This window comes from Candoia aspera, chromosome 1 (assembly GCF_035149785.1).
Source record: "Candoia aspera isolate rCanAsp1 chromosome 1, rCanAsp1.hap2, whole genome shotgun sequence".
Taxonomy (NCBI): domain Eukaryota; kingdom Metazoa; phylum Chordata; class Lepidosauria; order Squamata; family Boidae; genus Candoia; species Candoia aspera.
In genome coordinates, this window is record NC_086153.1 from 271474426 (window position 1) to 271490171 (window position 15746).

A 15746-nucleotide genomic window follows, 5' to 3' on the forward strand; every position below is an offset into this window, starting at 1 on the left:
TACAAGATGGAGATTTTGTAGATAGGTGTCTCATGCTTGTCTGAATACACCCATTATGCAAAATTCATAATTATCCTATTGACACATGCACAGGGATATCAGTATTGTGTATATGTTTTCATGTCACCTAAAATAACACCATTGTAAATCATAAGGTGAGTGAAATTAATTTTGTGTTAAAGTGATAGAACAAAATCCTGGCTTTATTTAATAGTATGGGACAACATAAAATGGTATTTTGTACTAAAGCAGGTTGATGTACTATGATGGTGCCTTTTCCTCCTTGGCATTATATTGGATTAAAATATTGTTTTTATTACAGAATAAACTTTGTTTTTCCAAAAGACCATTCACATATGCTAACTCATTCTCATTATGCTTCCTGTGATATTTTCAGACTGGCCAGTGACATATTCTTATTACTTGCGTTCTGAGACAAAAACCTTTCATTGGGCTCGTGCAGTGGAAAATGTTAAATATAGAGAAACGTCTGCATGGTCATCCTGAGCAGAGTTCTATTAATGTGCTCCATCAAGCCCTCCTCTTTTATAGTCGGAAAAAGTAGTTAAATACTGTGATTAGTTTGGTTGCAGTGACTAAGCATGTCATACAAGCAAAGAAAGGTCCCTTAGATATCTGCAGTTCGCCACCAGTTTAAATAGCTTACTGTACAGATATACACACAAGCAGAGAGATAACCTTTTCTCTATATCTTTTGTGTGTTTGTGCGTGTGTGTGAGAGAGAGAGAAATCTGAAGCATCATGGCAATCCTTATTTGTCACTGCAGTATCTTGTTAAAATTGTTTCACTCCTTTCTTGTTCCCTCATAAAGAATGAAGTGGAAACGTTTTTGAGGGACATCCACATGTTCCTTCTAACTTCAGCTTGAAGGTGCCCATAAAGCATTCTTTAAGAACATGTCTTCATGATGCTGCCTGTGACGGGTGATGAAATGGCAAGTACTAGAATCAGCCCAGTGCAGCCCTCATTGGTTGCTTTCAGGTGCAGGCATCTCCCCCACCCCACCCCACCCCACCCCTCCAATTCACTGCTGACTTACCTTCATGTTCACTTTGGTTTGTGTTGCTGGACTGACACGAAGTCAGAAGAGAAGCAGCAGCACCAAGATTGCTGCAGGAAGTGGTACATCAGGACTAAAAATACACCATATTTTCAAAAGTGATTTGTCTTTGGCTTTCTCTGGCAATATTGGTGCTACTTTGAAATAGCTCCCACCTGAGGTTTGAGGGTTCCCTGTGCTTTTAGCCTCCCAGAAGGCTATGAAGACCTGGCTTTTCCTACAAGCGTTGGGCTAGCATGGGATTGAGTCAGGAGGTTAATAGTCTGGTTGGTCTGGTGCCTGGTGGGAAAGGTGGTTTTGTTTTTATTCTTGTTTTTAGCAGTTGTTGTGAGCATATAAGGATCATTATATGGCATAGGTGGCCATATCAGTTCTAATTATAATCATCACCATCTGATAATCTCATTGCAACCTGCCTGTCTGATCCTTGTAGCAACAAATGCACTAACAGGTAGGTCACTATAGAGAGCTCTTGGTGGACCTGCTGTGGTGCAGGTGGCACCAAGTTCACTAGAGAATGTGGCAGAATCTCTCTGTCAGTCACGGCATTTTCCTGCATGGATCTGACAGGAAGTTTGCACCAATATTGCTGGAGCAATTTAAAGGTTTAGATTTAAAGGTTCTGACAGATGGCTAACCCTGCTGTTTTAGCCATCTGTCAAAAGTTGCCTCTAGAGCGATTTCTTGGGGTTTTCACTGCTGCCAGGGAAATCCACCAATTGCTACTGCTTAATTTGTCCCTCAGTAACCTGTCAGGACAGTACTGTTCGCCAGCCTCCATACAAAGGCAGAGTAGAGACTGGTTATGTAGTCTATTTGTACAACCTTTTTGTTAATATAGTTTGGTGACTATCTATCTATCTATCTATCTATCTATCTATCTATCTATCTATCTATCTATCTATCCATTCATACATACATACATACATACATACATACATACATACATACATACATACATTTATACAGTTCATATAGCAAACAAGCGACTCTGGGTGGTGTACAACAGGGCCAAAACAGTCAATAAATACATTAAAGGATATAAAAAAACCAAACTAAAAGAATAATAGATGAAGGGATGTTAATATTCCCTTTTTAGTGTGTACATGTGCTTATAATTGTTCAGAAGGTTTTAATTACAGTATTTTGCTCCTTTTTAAAAATGTCACTATTTTTGTTTTCCCTATTTATCATCAATATTTTCTTGCTGATATGGGGACATAGCCCCTTGCAGAATATGATATTTCAAGTGATTTTCCTATCCAGTTTGCTCTGGAACCGACTAGCTTAGCTTCATGTGTGGAATCATCTGAGCCACTTTTTTTAAAATCATGTTCTGCATCTATTTTGAGGAAGCCTGTCCGCTCTTGTATTGGCGTATCTTTAGGAGCTGACTTCCTAAACAACAGAGGCAAATTTCTGGTTCATCCAAAGTGACTAAAACAATCATTTTGATCCAAGACCATTGCTACAGACTGTCTTCTGCCATCACTAATGGTCACTGCTGAGCTGTAAATGCACTTCTCCTTAAGCTATTCCTGGCAGTGCCAGCTAATGGCAAACTTTAGTCATAATGTATGGCCACAAACCTGGATCAGTATAGTCCAATAAATGATATCCTGAGGCCTTTTCCAGAGTACAAAGAGTGCAGTCTTGACAGCCACTTCCTTTTTCAGCATTTTTTCAGTGAAATAGTTCAGGGGTTCAAATTCTGTGTGTGTGTGTGTGTGTGTGTGTTTCATTGGTAAGCATTTTAGCCAAAGTGGATATAACAGACATCTGACTTCCGTTGTCTGTGCTACTACTTACATAAAATGCGAACATACACAATTTGAATGTGTTTTTATTTTGCCCTGTATTCGTTTACATTTTATGTATCTTTCGATTGATGGTACACATTCCCATAATATAATTGCTTCCCCATAATTGTTGAGCATATATTTAAGGCAAGTGAGAGCTATTCCCTCTTTTCCAACACATGCAATTTCCCCCTGCACTTCATTTTTTCCTCCTACACAGATTCCATTTTCTTTAAGAACATTCTACCAAGAAACATCTAGCTCAAGTTTTTCCTATTTAGTTTCACATTGTGGTGAGTGTTTGACGTTCGATTGGCAGAGCTGCATGATATATAAATCAAAACTTGGGAAATTAGATTTTTATTTCATTTTATTTCATTTCGCAAAGAACTGATTCAGGGATTTCTAGTTCTGTAAAATATTCTGTAGTACAGCTAAGCTAAGGAGGATGAATGCATTCCTCTTACTTGCAGTTTAATTTTAATGATGCCAGATTAATTCCCAAGACAGTAGATGTAGATGCAGGCTTTGTGTATGTATGTGTACAAAAGTGGAGCAATCTACCTGCAAAATGCCACAGAATGAATGCATCTGATATGCTGAAGATGTCAGCTTTCATTTTTAAATAATGGTTCTACTCCATATGGCTGCACAATAAAACAGGAAGTATAATTTATTTTATATTTTAACTGTTTTAATTGTAATTGTTTTAATTGTTTTATAGTTTTATTGTTGTAAGCCGCCCTGAGTCACTCGCTGAGATGGGCGGCTATAGAAATCAAATAAATAAATAAATAGGGCAGTGTCTAGTGAACCATCAAAAATCAGAGGTAACACAAGGCAAATTTAAATGTACTTGAGTTTAGTACTCTAAACAGCTCAATTCCATATTCTTTTCTCCTTCACCTTTTTCATGTTTTGCCTCATGATTCCAAATTATTTGGAAGCAAGATGAAATATGAAGAAACAATACCAATCTGTTTGTTTAATGTGCGTTATGGTGAATCAACAGATTCTTTAGTATAGTGTGGCTATTTGGGCAATAGATCTATCTAACTGCTGTCAGTAAACTTATACTGCTGACGTGGTTCTCTATGTAGTCATTGTTTTCCACTCCAGAATCCGTTGTGGACTTACGTTATTCACAGTTGTCCTGGAAAAACAGGTGGAATACGGTTGTTTCCTTCCCAAAGAAAAAGCTTCCACCAGTTGTGTGTATATCCCAGCTGTTGTGAATCAGCTCCATGTGACCACATTCCAGAAAGGGAGAGGTGAACTTTGAAAGGGGCTGTAAAACTTTCAGAAATTTTTCAGAAAGTCGGCTGTCCTTGATGACTCTTAGGTATAAAATGCTGGTCCTTTTTTTTCCCCCAGAGGAAAAATAATTTCACATGTCCTTTTCCCCCCCAGAAAATCTCCTCTCTGTTAAGGGTACATAGGGTACATAGATTTCTTTACCACAAATTATTCCTATACAAAGTTGCAGAAATAAGAATTCTTATGGACTATAGAATTATAGGAGCATGTTTTTCAGAACTTTTCAGGGAAGAGGCTTATTCCTATGTGCAAGGGCAAAATATTGTTTGGTGTTGGAGTGAGGCAACTGCAGATACTAAAGGTAATACAAAGAACAAAAACAATTTTTTAAGGAAGGCAATATGACCATGTGCTAGCCAGAATGAATAAATACATAGTATCATGGATCAATATTTATACTAAAATGTGTAGCCACTTTGATTTTATATAAATGCAGATTTTAATATATGTCTAGTAGAATGTTAAATGATTTGTTTAATCAGAGCCCAGGAAATTGCCCAATTGTCCCTAAGGAATTCTTTTAAACATTTATTTGTCAGCTTTGATCCCAGCTTTTGTTCAAGAGCGCAAAGTAAGCTGTGTAGCATTCCTCTTCCTATTTTTCTCTATAACAACAATTCTGTGATATGGGTTGAGCAGAGAAAGAGTGGCCTAGTGAGCTTTTATGGCTGGGGTGGGCTCGAATATGGGTTTCCCAGGTTTCCAACACCTTAACCAGAGCATCACGGTGCCTCCATTTGGAACATAAGGCCAAGTACTCATTTTGGGGATGAACAACCAAGGCAAAACAAGGAACACTAAACAAAAAATGTTCAGCTAGAGCAGAGCAAATGCAGACTGTATAAAGACAAACACTGTTAGGTAATTGGTGATCTCTACGGAAACCTTTTTGTTCACTGTACCATGTTTTGCCTTGATTCTTCATCCTAAAAACGAACAACGTTCATTTTTATTTATGAGCAGAGGGTCCAGGGTTCAGCTAGAGGGGAGTGGTACTGTCCAGGATTTTGCCTTTCCATAGAGTATTTGTCTGATCAAATGCAGAGCCCTTTTGAAATAGCCAGTATTGGTTATGGCCCTTGCTGGAACCCAAATGGTAAGATTTTGAAAGATGTTAAGCATCCCGTTTTTCCTTCTTCCTTGTCATCACCATGTTATGAAAACTGAATTCAGAATTATTGCTCTCCACAAAATAATATACATTGGCTTTCTCTGTATAATCAGACATGAGCATGTCAGAATACGTAATTGACTCCTCAGCCTTGCATCAAATAGTATCAATGCACAAGGTGAAGTCAGACTGCTTATTTTTACATCTATGTGAATCTTCGGGTGTTTACAGAGTGTTCAGACTTTAGAAGGTTCATTGAAAGGAAAGTGCAGTGCGACTGGGATCCCTCAGTCCACATTAGTATTATGCATGGTCTCTGATAGCTGTGTTCTGCACCCCAGGGAATTACTTTTCCCACATATGGCAGGAAAGTCTTTTGAAGTAGACAGATCGTTGTAGTCTGGATACTGGAAAATATGATGACAGTTCTGTTTCAGAATTACCTTAAAGAAAGGTATCTAAATTATTTTCTTCCTTCTCCACAAAAGGAGAAAAATAAATACATGCATAGTGGCTGTGTTCATGTAACAAGCTTGTTCTGGATTCTGGATTAACTGATTTCCTCAGTTTGCGCAGTACATCAAACCACTAGTTAATATGCTAAGCCACACACACAAAAAGAAAACATCCCAGCCAAAGTTATCACTGATTTGGTTAAGCGTATTGTGTGAACTCAACCATTCTGTTTGTGTGAAATTTAATCCACAAAGGTTCCGTATAGGGCACATTCAGGTATAACCATAGGTCGGAGTTCCTGACATTGTAACTTTAAACCTTCTCAACAATGCAGCTGGTAGCCAAAGGTAAAATTTGAAAATAGTCCTGGGAATCAGGAAAGACTGTCCGCCCAAAGGTATCCCATAAAGTTCTGACTCAGTAATAGATCAGAATGAACAAGGGCTTTCAGAACACACTTGGAGGTCCGTCATGATGTCACCTCACAGGTATCAGTTAGAATAGGGTTCTCTAAGCTTGGAGACTTTATCTTGGTGTGCAAGTGAAGAAAGCTTCAGGTGTCTAGCCCAAAACCACAATGGAGTTTGGAAGGACAGCAAAGGGTTGCAATGCAGAGAAGAACAGCAGAACACTTGAATCAATCACCACCAGAATGACAATAAGGTTTGCTCTTGGTTGTGGTGTTCTGAACTGGAAACCAAAAACTGAGCAAGTTCACTCACACACATTGCATGCAGGAATAGGCTGTGAACAGCTTGCTGTTTTGCACTTTAAGTTTGCTTGGATTCATACATGCTAAGCCCTGGTAGGGCCCTTTTCTTGCTAGCCTGTTTCTTTTGGCTTTTAAGTTTCTCCATCCTGTTAGTATTGCTTGTGATTGTTGAGGCCATTGCTCCATTACCTTATTGCAAAATAATATATGAAGCTAGTTGACATCCTTAGAGTTTATTATGCCTCTTGTTTCACTCTGATGATTTTGTTTCCTGAGAGTTCAAATAGCCCAATACAGCTCTGGAGTCAGAGGAGGCTGTGAAGGTGAAAGGCCCCTGTGCCAGCACCGAGTCATGCCTGACCCTTTGGGGGGACGCCGCTTTTGCGACGTTTTCTGGGCAGACTATAGCGCGGGGTGGCTTGCCATTGCCTTCCTCAGTCGTCACCACAGAGGGGGCTACAGACACCCGAATCCCTTCTGTATAGGTTTTTCAGCTCATTGAAGATTGCCTTATCTTAGGATCTTTCCTCTGCTAAAGTTTGCTTTTTTCTTTTGGTTTAATAGAACTGTATAGTTGACAGAGGGTGATATATTTATTAGCTCAATGAGAGACATACCTTAGAGTTCCAACAATGCAGCTGGCACCTCCGTGGAGAAATTCTCAACCCAGGACTTGTTCTTCGGTGGAGTTGGGTATCTTTGAAAATGGGCCGGTTGGATTTTGAGGTGATTCTTTGTAGGGATGTAGAGCAGGGATGTAGAGTAAATGTAGGTCTCCCCTTGGTAAGCAATCTTTTTGCACTGGAGGCTACATTTAAAAACAAAATCAGCAACCACTGACCACAGGGAGACAGGGCAAGGCTAGCATGATATCACATAAATGGGTGCAGCACGTTTTTGGCAGTCTGTATTGCTGCTTTAAATAATGCAGATTGTATCCGAAGGTTTTATGTACCTTATTACCATAGTTAATCATCAGAAAACTGTAGGGTTGCAGCACAATATTGGACTATCTATAAGGGCCATAAAAAGGAATGGTGGCTAGAAGAGTTTGCCATCTCATGCCAAGTTTTAGTGCATCACCAGGATTAAAGTCTATTTGTTGTCTTAACTAGAGTTATCTGTATATATGCTAGAGATCGAACTTCTTTGCTGATCAAAAGCAATCTCTCTAGTTTTGTTTTGTTTTCAGAAGCTCCAGTTAAGCAATGCTTCAGGGTCACTTCGTACAGTGGATGCCAAGCTTGTCCCAGTGTATTTGAATTACAAATCAGTATCTGTGCCAGAAATGATGTGTGCGCTGGAGCTGGTGTAATGATCAGAGCAGGGGAGGGTAGTTCACCATCTCCTGTTAGAGCTGCTACCTGACTCCTCTCTGGGCTCTTTTCTGAAGTATCTGGGTCACACGCACAGGCTAAAAGAGGTTTCAAGTGTGTCAACAGAGCCACTGGTAGATGTTACTTTTTCAGTAACATCGGTTCAGTAGGGAACTGCCTCCACCTGGTGGTGAGAAAAGCATCTTCCATTTATTCCTATTGACTTATTAACTGCTGCCACATTCTATGTTGTCTTTGGGGTTCTTAGAAAACAGCTGGAATTCTTTCCCAAAGGGAAATCATTGGAGTTCTTTGTGGATTGTTTCAACAGCTAAATTAGGATACTGGCTGATTAAATCAATCGTAGATTAATTGTTCATGTTATAGTCATTGTGTCATAGCAATAGATATGGAGGAAAAATACAGTCTTTAAATATGATGCACACAGCTCATCAGACAACAGCTTAGAAGAGGAAATCTATTCTTTGTGTAGCAAGAAAAAATACCACTTCCCATCAAGTACTTTCTATACAATTTTTGAAAGTACAAGTTTCAGTGCATCATTGGGGTTAAAACATTCAGGGTTGTATGGTTAATTAGTCTAAAGCTTTCTATCTGAGATTTGTTATGCAGAGTTTGTAATCCAATTGTATGTAAACAAGAAATTTGAATCCAATCCCATTCATTTGCATAGTATTTTTGGATATTTATTATTGTTCTGCTATAAATTCTTCCGTTAGAGTCTTAACTGTATGGTCATGTAGCAAAAAACCACAGATATAGATAAAAGGCAGCATTTCTTAAGAGTGCATAGGGAAATTGCTGCCACAGGATATCATAAGCTTATGTAGCTTTAAAATTCAAGTAGGATAAGATTATCAGTGTTCCGAATTCAGAGGTATCGTGGTTGGCCACTGTGTAAGACAAAGCATTGAACTAGATAGGCTGGGGGGAGGGGGGGCTTTTTATATCAGCCATATATCTTTGGGCGATAATCCATTGAGGCTGTGCGCTAGGTGTGGGTGGGACTGAAATCAACAGTGGGTGAGACAGAACTAGCCATGGACCACCTTTTCCCTTGTTTTCCTTCATCTTAACCATTCTGCTCTTCTTTGCCTTTAGTCCAATTGGGAGGTTCTGTTATCTCTTGAATATCTAAACTAATTTGAGTTTTCTTTGGTGAAATCACACGTTGGCAGCCCCCAGCCACATGTAGATTCCTACTCCCCCCTGGCCTAGCCTCACAAGACAGTGTACCATATGGCCTCTGGCATCCCAAGATAATGATTCAGACGGGGCTTCCTGCTCCCTGACCCATCCTGAACTCTCTCAGTGCAACAAGATTAAAAGACCATATGTTGCATCAGCAGATGGCCTCTTTTGGAACTTCAGAAAGTTAGCAGTTGAGTTGTAGCCCCATCCCCTCTGGAGTTGGTCACTCCTGGTTGAGGTGGCAGTTGTGTGAAAATTGCTTATTTGGGAGTATTTGGAGAAGGGAACAACTGGTCTTAATTCAGAATGGAGAAAGAGAATAGTGTGCTGATTTGGTAGTCCTTCTGTATTGTGTGTGTGTGTGTTTGTGTGCGGGCATGCATGCACTCAAAGAAAACTATGTGTCGTAATGAGAGACATGACTCGGATGAGCTGACTTATCTCTTTGTATTCCCAGACTCCATCTGTCTCACAGGGATGTCCTGCCTTGCCATCAGGGCAGCCAACCTGGCCACTGGGGAGTCCACAGGATAAAGCACAGGCCAGCAATATATAAGTACGTGGTATTTTTAATAGCTTGCCCAAGCTCTGTAATGCTGATATCTGTAGCTCCATCTACTGCTGAACCAAGCTTTTGTTTTCAATTCACACTGCACCCCTTTAGAGCTTGCACTAATTGAGGGCTTGGATCCAAAGGCTATTTATGGAGTCTGCATGTGTCGCTAGCTTTTGTGTCGGACAACAGCATTCAGTGCCAGAGTTACAAATGCAGATCTGAAGTTTGTGTGCTTGTGTATGCACCCTTACACACACATTTTTAAAAATTTGTGTGTGGAATTATGTCTGCATTCTTGATTAATTGATTGTTAGGGATATTTTATTGGTAGAATGCTTAATTATTTTGATTAATTTACTATAATTGATTTTTAAATTGATATTGTCCATTAAGTTCATTAATAATCATTAAGTTTTATATTAGCTTTACTGACTGGCAGTGGACTTTATTATTTAGGACTTTTTTCTTATGTGAAAGTTGGATGTTTCTTGGAGCAACCTAGGAGAGGACAGAGAAAGAGCTGGTGTAGTATGTTGTGGTGATCAAGATTTTCCTGCTGCTCTGCTGAGGAAAATGGCTATGGGTTGACTTGAACCAGAGTGATCAAGGTTCAAGGCATAGTTAGTCATAGAAATGTACTCATTGGATTGCTTGAAGCCAGTCATTTTCTCCATCCCAACCTTCTATTGACTTGGACTTGGTCAATAAAACAGTGAAACAGCTGAGTCAATTACTAGGGTGTGAATGGCAGAAGTTTTGCCATAAGCAGAACCCAAACAGTGCTATGGCATTGTTAAAATACTTTTTTCCTGTGGATATAACAGTAGCAACTATACACTCCTTCTTTGCTACCCTAGAATCATCAGAATGCTAGCAAGTACGGCTTTTTCAAGTGGAAAAGAGATATTTTCATAGATGTTCAGATGACTGAATCCTAGAAAGTCCACTCTGATCAGTGTACATTGTGTTTTGTAGATTAAATCACATTCATTCAGATATGCCATAGCATGACCAAGCCAAAGAATGGATGCAGATTAGACATGATGTGGACATACTATCTTACTTTTCAGCTTCTGTAAAATATACAGGGTGAGAATATAGTCAAACTATTGCAAACTGAAGTTTACAGCGTATTTCTCAAAATTTGCTCCTGCTTCTCTGACAAAAACCGCAAATCCTGCTTTTTTAAAACCCAGTGGTAAAATATGAACTGAAAAACAAAACTAGATCTCTGATGAAGATATCTATTGCCAATGTCAAACATTCATTTCTTGAGTATGATGATGGAAAAAGAATTAGTATCTCAGCTTCTGGCAGCCTCAAAGGAAACCAGTGCTTTAGATCTGTTCCAATCTGCTTTCCAGACAAGGTTCAGGATGGAAACAGGTCTGTGTTTATGCCAGGAAATGGGCACAGGGGAATATTAGTTATTATACATCTCGTTGGACTTTTTTTAATACTGTGGATCATAACATCCCTCTGGATCACCTTTTCTCTGATAGCATAATTCTGTGCTTTCTGACAGCAGCAACTCAATCAGTTGTGCTGGTGGACACAGCTCTGTTTTAGTGACCTTTGGATTACATGATGCTGCATGTGTTTGTTCTATGCCCCACTTTTTAAATGTGTTATGAAGTTGCTGGGGGAAAGTCATATGAAAGTTTGAACTGCAGTTTCATCAGTGTTTAGAACAGAAAAACAGAATCAATCCTACAGAACCCTAATGATATGTTGTGATTTGTAGTCCCAATACATCTGGAGGATATCGGGTGAGTTATCACTCTTATTTTGGCCTCAAGAAATAGTGTCGGAGGTGTAATGCTGAATTTTAAACACTAGGGGGAAGTGATCCTCTGTTCTGTTTCAGCTGAATGGATCTTTTTGAGAGGTTAGGCTTTATTTTCATATCAAAAGTGATAACCCTCCAACAACCCAATGTTCCGGTAAGCGATGTTGTTGCCTCAACAGTCTGGCTATGAGGCAGCAGAGGGAGAGTGTGTGAGTTCATATGCATTACATTGTTAATTTCACTTCATTAATCTTGTTTCCTTTCAAGTATTCATAGCTAATCTCACCCTTTCTTTGTTTCTTTTTCATTTAATAGAGTCAGGTCACTGTCAGAATGATTCCTGTGGGAGAAGATCCCTGCAGATGCATCCCTGGGAAGAGAGGAGGGGATAGTGTTTAATTCCTTTGTAGAGCACAGCACCTTCTATAGCATTTATTCATTAGCCTCTACCCTGACACTCAGCCTTGCTCTCAGGGGAAGTTCATTTAAAAAAGGAAGCCGTTAATGAGAACTTGCTAGCTTCCACCCTGGGAGCTCCCTCTTATTAGGGTCAATGTTGTTAACCCTGTAGTACCTGCACTAGTAGCAGCTGTAAGTTATAGCTAGGATTTTGCTGAAGCCTAGAAAGATGCTGAAGCATATTACATTCTAATTTTGGTTTGGGGGAGGGAGAAATTATTTTAAAGCAGTGGGAAAGAACCTGTAGCCTCCTTGTCATGTTCACCGTTCCAATGTTGCTGGTACATCGTAACGTTTCGCATGTCATTTCACTGATATGTGTTTCATCTGGGAAGGGCGGTGGATTCCATCTCCGGGAGTTGTTATCTGTTGGCTGCTGGGTTGGAATGTGTTCGGGTTATCTCATGTGTTCAAGGTTACTTTCCCAGGATGGCAGTTCAAACGGTTACCAGCACCTGGGGGGGGGGGAGTTTGCAACGGCAGGGCAAGGGGAGGGATTACGTTTGAGGCGAGGGTTTTTAGTTTGTATTTGGCGCGCTTTTACTCATTCTCAGCTTTCTCTGTATTTGCATACTATTCTTTTAATAAATCAGATATCATTAAGTACCTGCTTGTGAGTCTGAGTCTACTAGGATAGGCAACCATTACACTCCTTGTGTTCTAGAATATATTTCATCATCCCTCAGGGAGAATTGTAGCACAGCAGGGTTTGGGTTTTTTTTACAACTTACATATATGTGATTGTGGTCCTATTTCTTTGCTCAGTTCCTCTTCATTGCAGCACTGGCAGGACCATCATGGACAACAAATGACTGTATTGAGGATCACAAAGACTGCCTTTGATGTGCAAGAATGAAAATATTGAATTGTTCCTAGCTTAATAGTTCAGGGAATAGCACATGATGCTGTTGAACCAAGCAAGGCTTGTCTTTTAGCTGTCTTAGAAGGAAAACTTTCTCACTTGTCTTAAATATAATTTAAGTGTGTGGCATTATGTTGCTAAGCTAGAATGGTCTTACTCAAGATGGCTGAAAGTAATAGCATTTGTAGTCCAACACATCTGAAGGGATCAGTTTGAGCAAGAGTGAACAAAAACTTCTTTTTCTATTCAAAGCTGAATGTAATTGGCTGGGTTTTATAAAACCAAATGAATTTGTATGGCTAGAATTACCATCTCATACATTTTTCAAATAAATGATTAAACTTAGTGGAATGAGTCTTGATCTATTGATTAAAGTTGCATGTGAACAACAACAGTCATTCTAAAGCAAGAAACATACTTGATTTACAAAGCAAGAAGCATACTTGACATGCATATGGGGTCTTATTCCCTCCCCCCCCCCACTTTATGGAGGATGACTCTCAAGGTGTTTAAAATGGTTACCCACTGCAAGTTTTTCAAGTATTTATTTATATTATAAGAACTTGTTCAAATACTGTTAAAGTTTACTTGCTTGTTAATCAGGCAGGGAATCTTTAATCAATTAAGAAATGACTAAATCATTCTAAATGTGTTATATTTGATCTATGCCTAGGTTAACTGCCTGAAAACTCTTTTTCTTGCTGCCTGTTAGAAACAAAGGAAAGGATGCATTTGGTTATGATGGAATTTGCATGTTTTCTTTATCTTTGGACACTGAGCATCTGATCATGTCATCAGTTAATTTGGATGTATTAAATGTGCAGTATTAAAGTCTAATTTTAATAGTATTCAGAGAATCAAACAGTGGAATAAGAGTAGGTCTTAACTCCCAAATAAGCATGCATGGAATTGCTGCCTTAGAGTTTTATTTGTTTAGGCTATCACTTATAATGATTCCCAAAACAGAAAATCTTCAGTGGAACAGATAATATGTTGCATAGTATAATTTGCATGCTTAAATGTGCCTTTGAAAATGTCCCAAATGTTCGGCACAAACTCAATTTGTAGGGCAGTTCTTAAAAGAAAGAGAGAAAGGATTAAAAAGAGACAGTCTGTGACTGGCTATCCCATGTCCTGTATGCTAATAAAAACACAGAACAATCCTCTCCATCTGTTACATATAATTAAAATGTATTTGCTGAACACACATATTAAATCTTAGAAAAACTTTTATTACATAAAAAAGGTACAACTCCTTTGAGTCAAGCTTGTTTGAAGCTATTGTCTTGTGCTTATTTCTGCTCTAAAACAGGGCCAATTCTTTCATGAATGTAGCAGTGTAGTTACTTGCATGCGGAGTATGGCAAAAACAACTGCAGCACCTTTGACTGCAGGAAGTCAGATACAAGTGAGCCATATATGGTTGTTTTACCTTTGTCTGAAAGCGTGTACTCTGTCAATATCTGGTTGTCCTGGGTGGGACCCATGCATTTTTTGAGAATGGCACTTCAGTCTTCACGTATGGGAAGTTGTTTCCAATTTGTATCTATTTGCAGAATCACTTGTTAAGTGCAGTGCATATTCCCCCCCACCAACATGCCCAACTGAAACTTTGGGCTGTAAGGGATGAGAACTTAGTTTCAGTCTCTATCCAAACTACAGATTTTTTTTAGGAAAAGGACTTAGCTTCCAGGTTAAATAAGATTAAGGAGCAGTTGAAGAATTAATGAATTTTTAAAGAAAAGTGTTTCTTCCCTGAGCTAAGAAAACAAACAAACACTTGTTTTAATATCTAATTGATTAACTCCCAGGTTTGGTGCTGTGCTGTGATACTTGCATTCTGGAACTGAATGAAGATGCTGTATGGTAGCACCAGGTAAAAAGATCTCCAATTTACTTTTCTCTTCCACAAAATGCTGTAATTTGGGGATTCATTTTCTGTGGAATTGTTATTCCTCCCACTTTTTTCTCTTAACTTCCTTCCCTTCACTGTACAGACAAAAATAATCCTGGGAGGTACATTGGGGAGAAACTTTTCTTTTAGTGGAAATTGGAGAAGGAGAAATTGTGTATGTCACCATGAGCGTTTTGGAGGAAGATGGTATAAAAATTTAACAAATAGAGTTCCTTCTAAAAGGAAAGGCTGTTGAAAAAGTGGGTTGATACATCAACTTTTGCAAATTATTTCTGTTTTGTCTTTCTCTAGAACTGTATTGGCAATACTACAGGGGTAAATTAAGACTACATAGATTGGAGTGCTATAATATACAGTATGTATGCATGAACTGTGCTTTCTTAATTTGTGGTGGATTGCAGATTAATAATAGCATGTTTATAAGATCATAATAAGCTTTGAACTCTAGTATATGTGGGAAATCAGGAAATTTATCAAGAAAATAGAGCCAGTTTGTTCTAGTGGTTAAGGCATCTGGCTAGAAACCAGGAGACTGAGAGTTCTAGTCCCGCCTTCAGCATGAAAGCCAGCTGGGTGACCTTGGGCCACTCTCTCTCAGCCCAACTCACCTCCCAGGGTTGTTGTTGTAAGGAAAATAGGAGGAGGGAGGAGTATTAGGTATGTTCGCTGCCTTGGTTTATTTATAAAAATTATAAAGGCAGGATAAAAAAATCTAAAAAAAAATACTGAGTTAATTTGCTGTAGGAATATAATTATGATTATTGTGATTAAACTATTGTACAAACTGCTTTGAGCACAGTCCACATGATCACAGTATACAGATAAATGTGACTGGGAATAATTACTGCAGATTTCATCTTTTTGTTCAGTGATCACTTAATGAATTACATATGCATCAACTTAAAATGTGGCTAATTGAATAAAACATATGATCTAATAAAAGAAATTTAGTTGATACCTAGTTTCCACTGGCTACAAAATTGATAATTTATAAAGAAGAGTTCAACAAACTTTTTGAATATGTGTTGTATATATTGATTTCTTATTGGATTTGCTTCTTATTAACAGGGATTTAAACGTAATTATTTCTCAAGACTGCCAATTATATAACTCATGAATTAATTTTGTGGTGATCTATTAGTTCCTTCATTAGGTACATA

The 15746-nt window shown here is 38.7% G+C and overlaps 1 protein-coding gene and 1 long non-coding RNA gene across 4 annotated transcripts in view; both read left to right on the forward strand.

Moving 5' to 3' along the window:
- The window catches only part of DGKZ (diacylglycerol kinase zeta), a 130200-nt gene that overhangs the window by 35541 nt on the left and 78913 nt on the right, over positions 1-15746 (forward strand). The gene's annotated exons all lie outside the window — the stretch shown is intronic.
- On the forward strand, positions 7653-13014 carry LOC134487714 (uncharacterized). Of its 2 annotated transcripts, none has more exons than XR_010066880.1 (3): positions 7653-7927; positions 9463-9561; positions 12575-13014. It is a non-coding gene; the product is annotated as an uncharacterized LOC134487714 (long non-coding RNA). The 2 variants fall into 2 exon arrangements; XR_010066881.1 differs by lacking the exon at positions 7653-7927 and adding an exon at positions 8231-8837.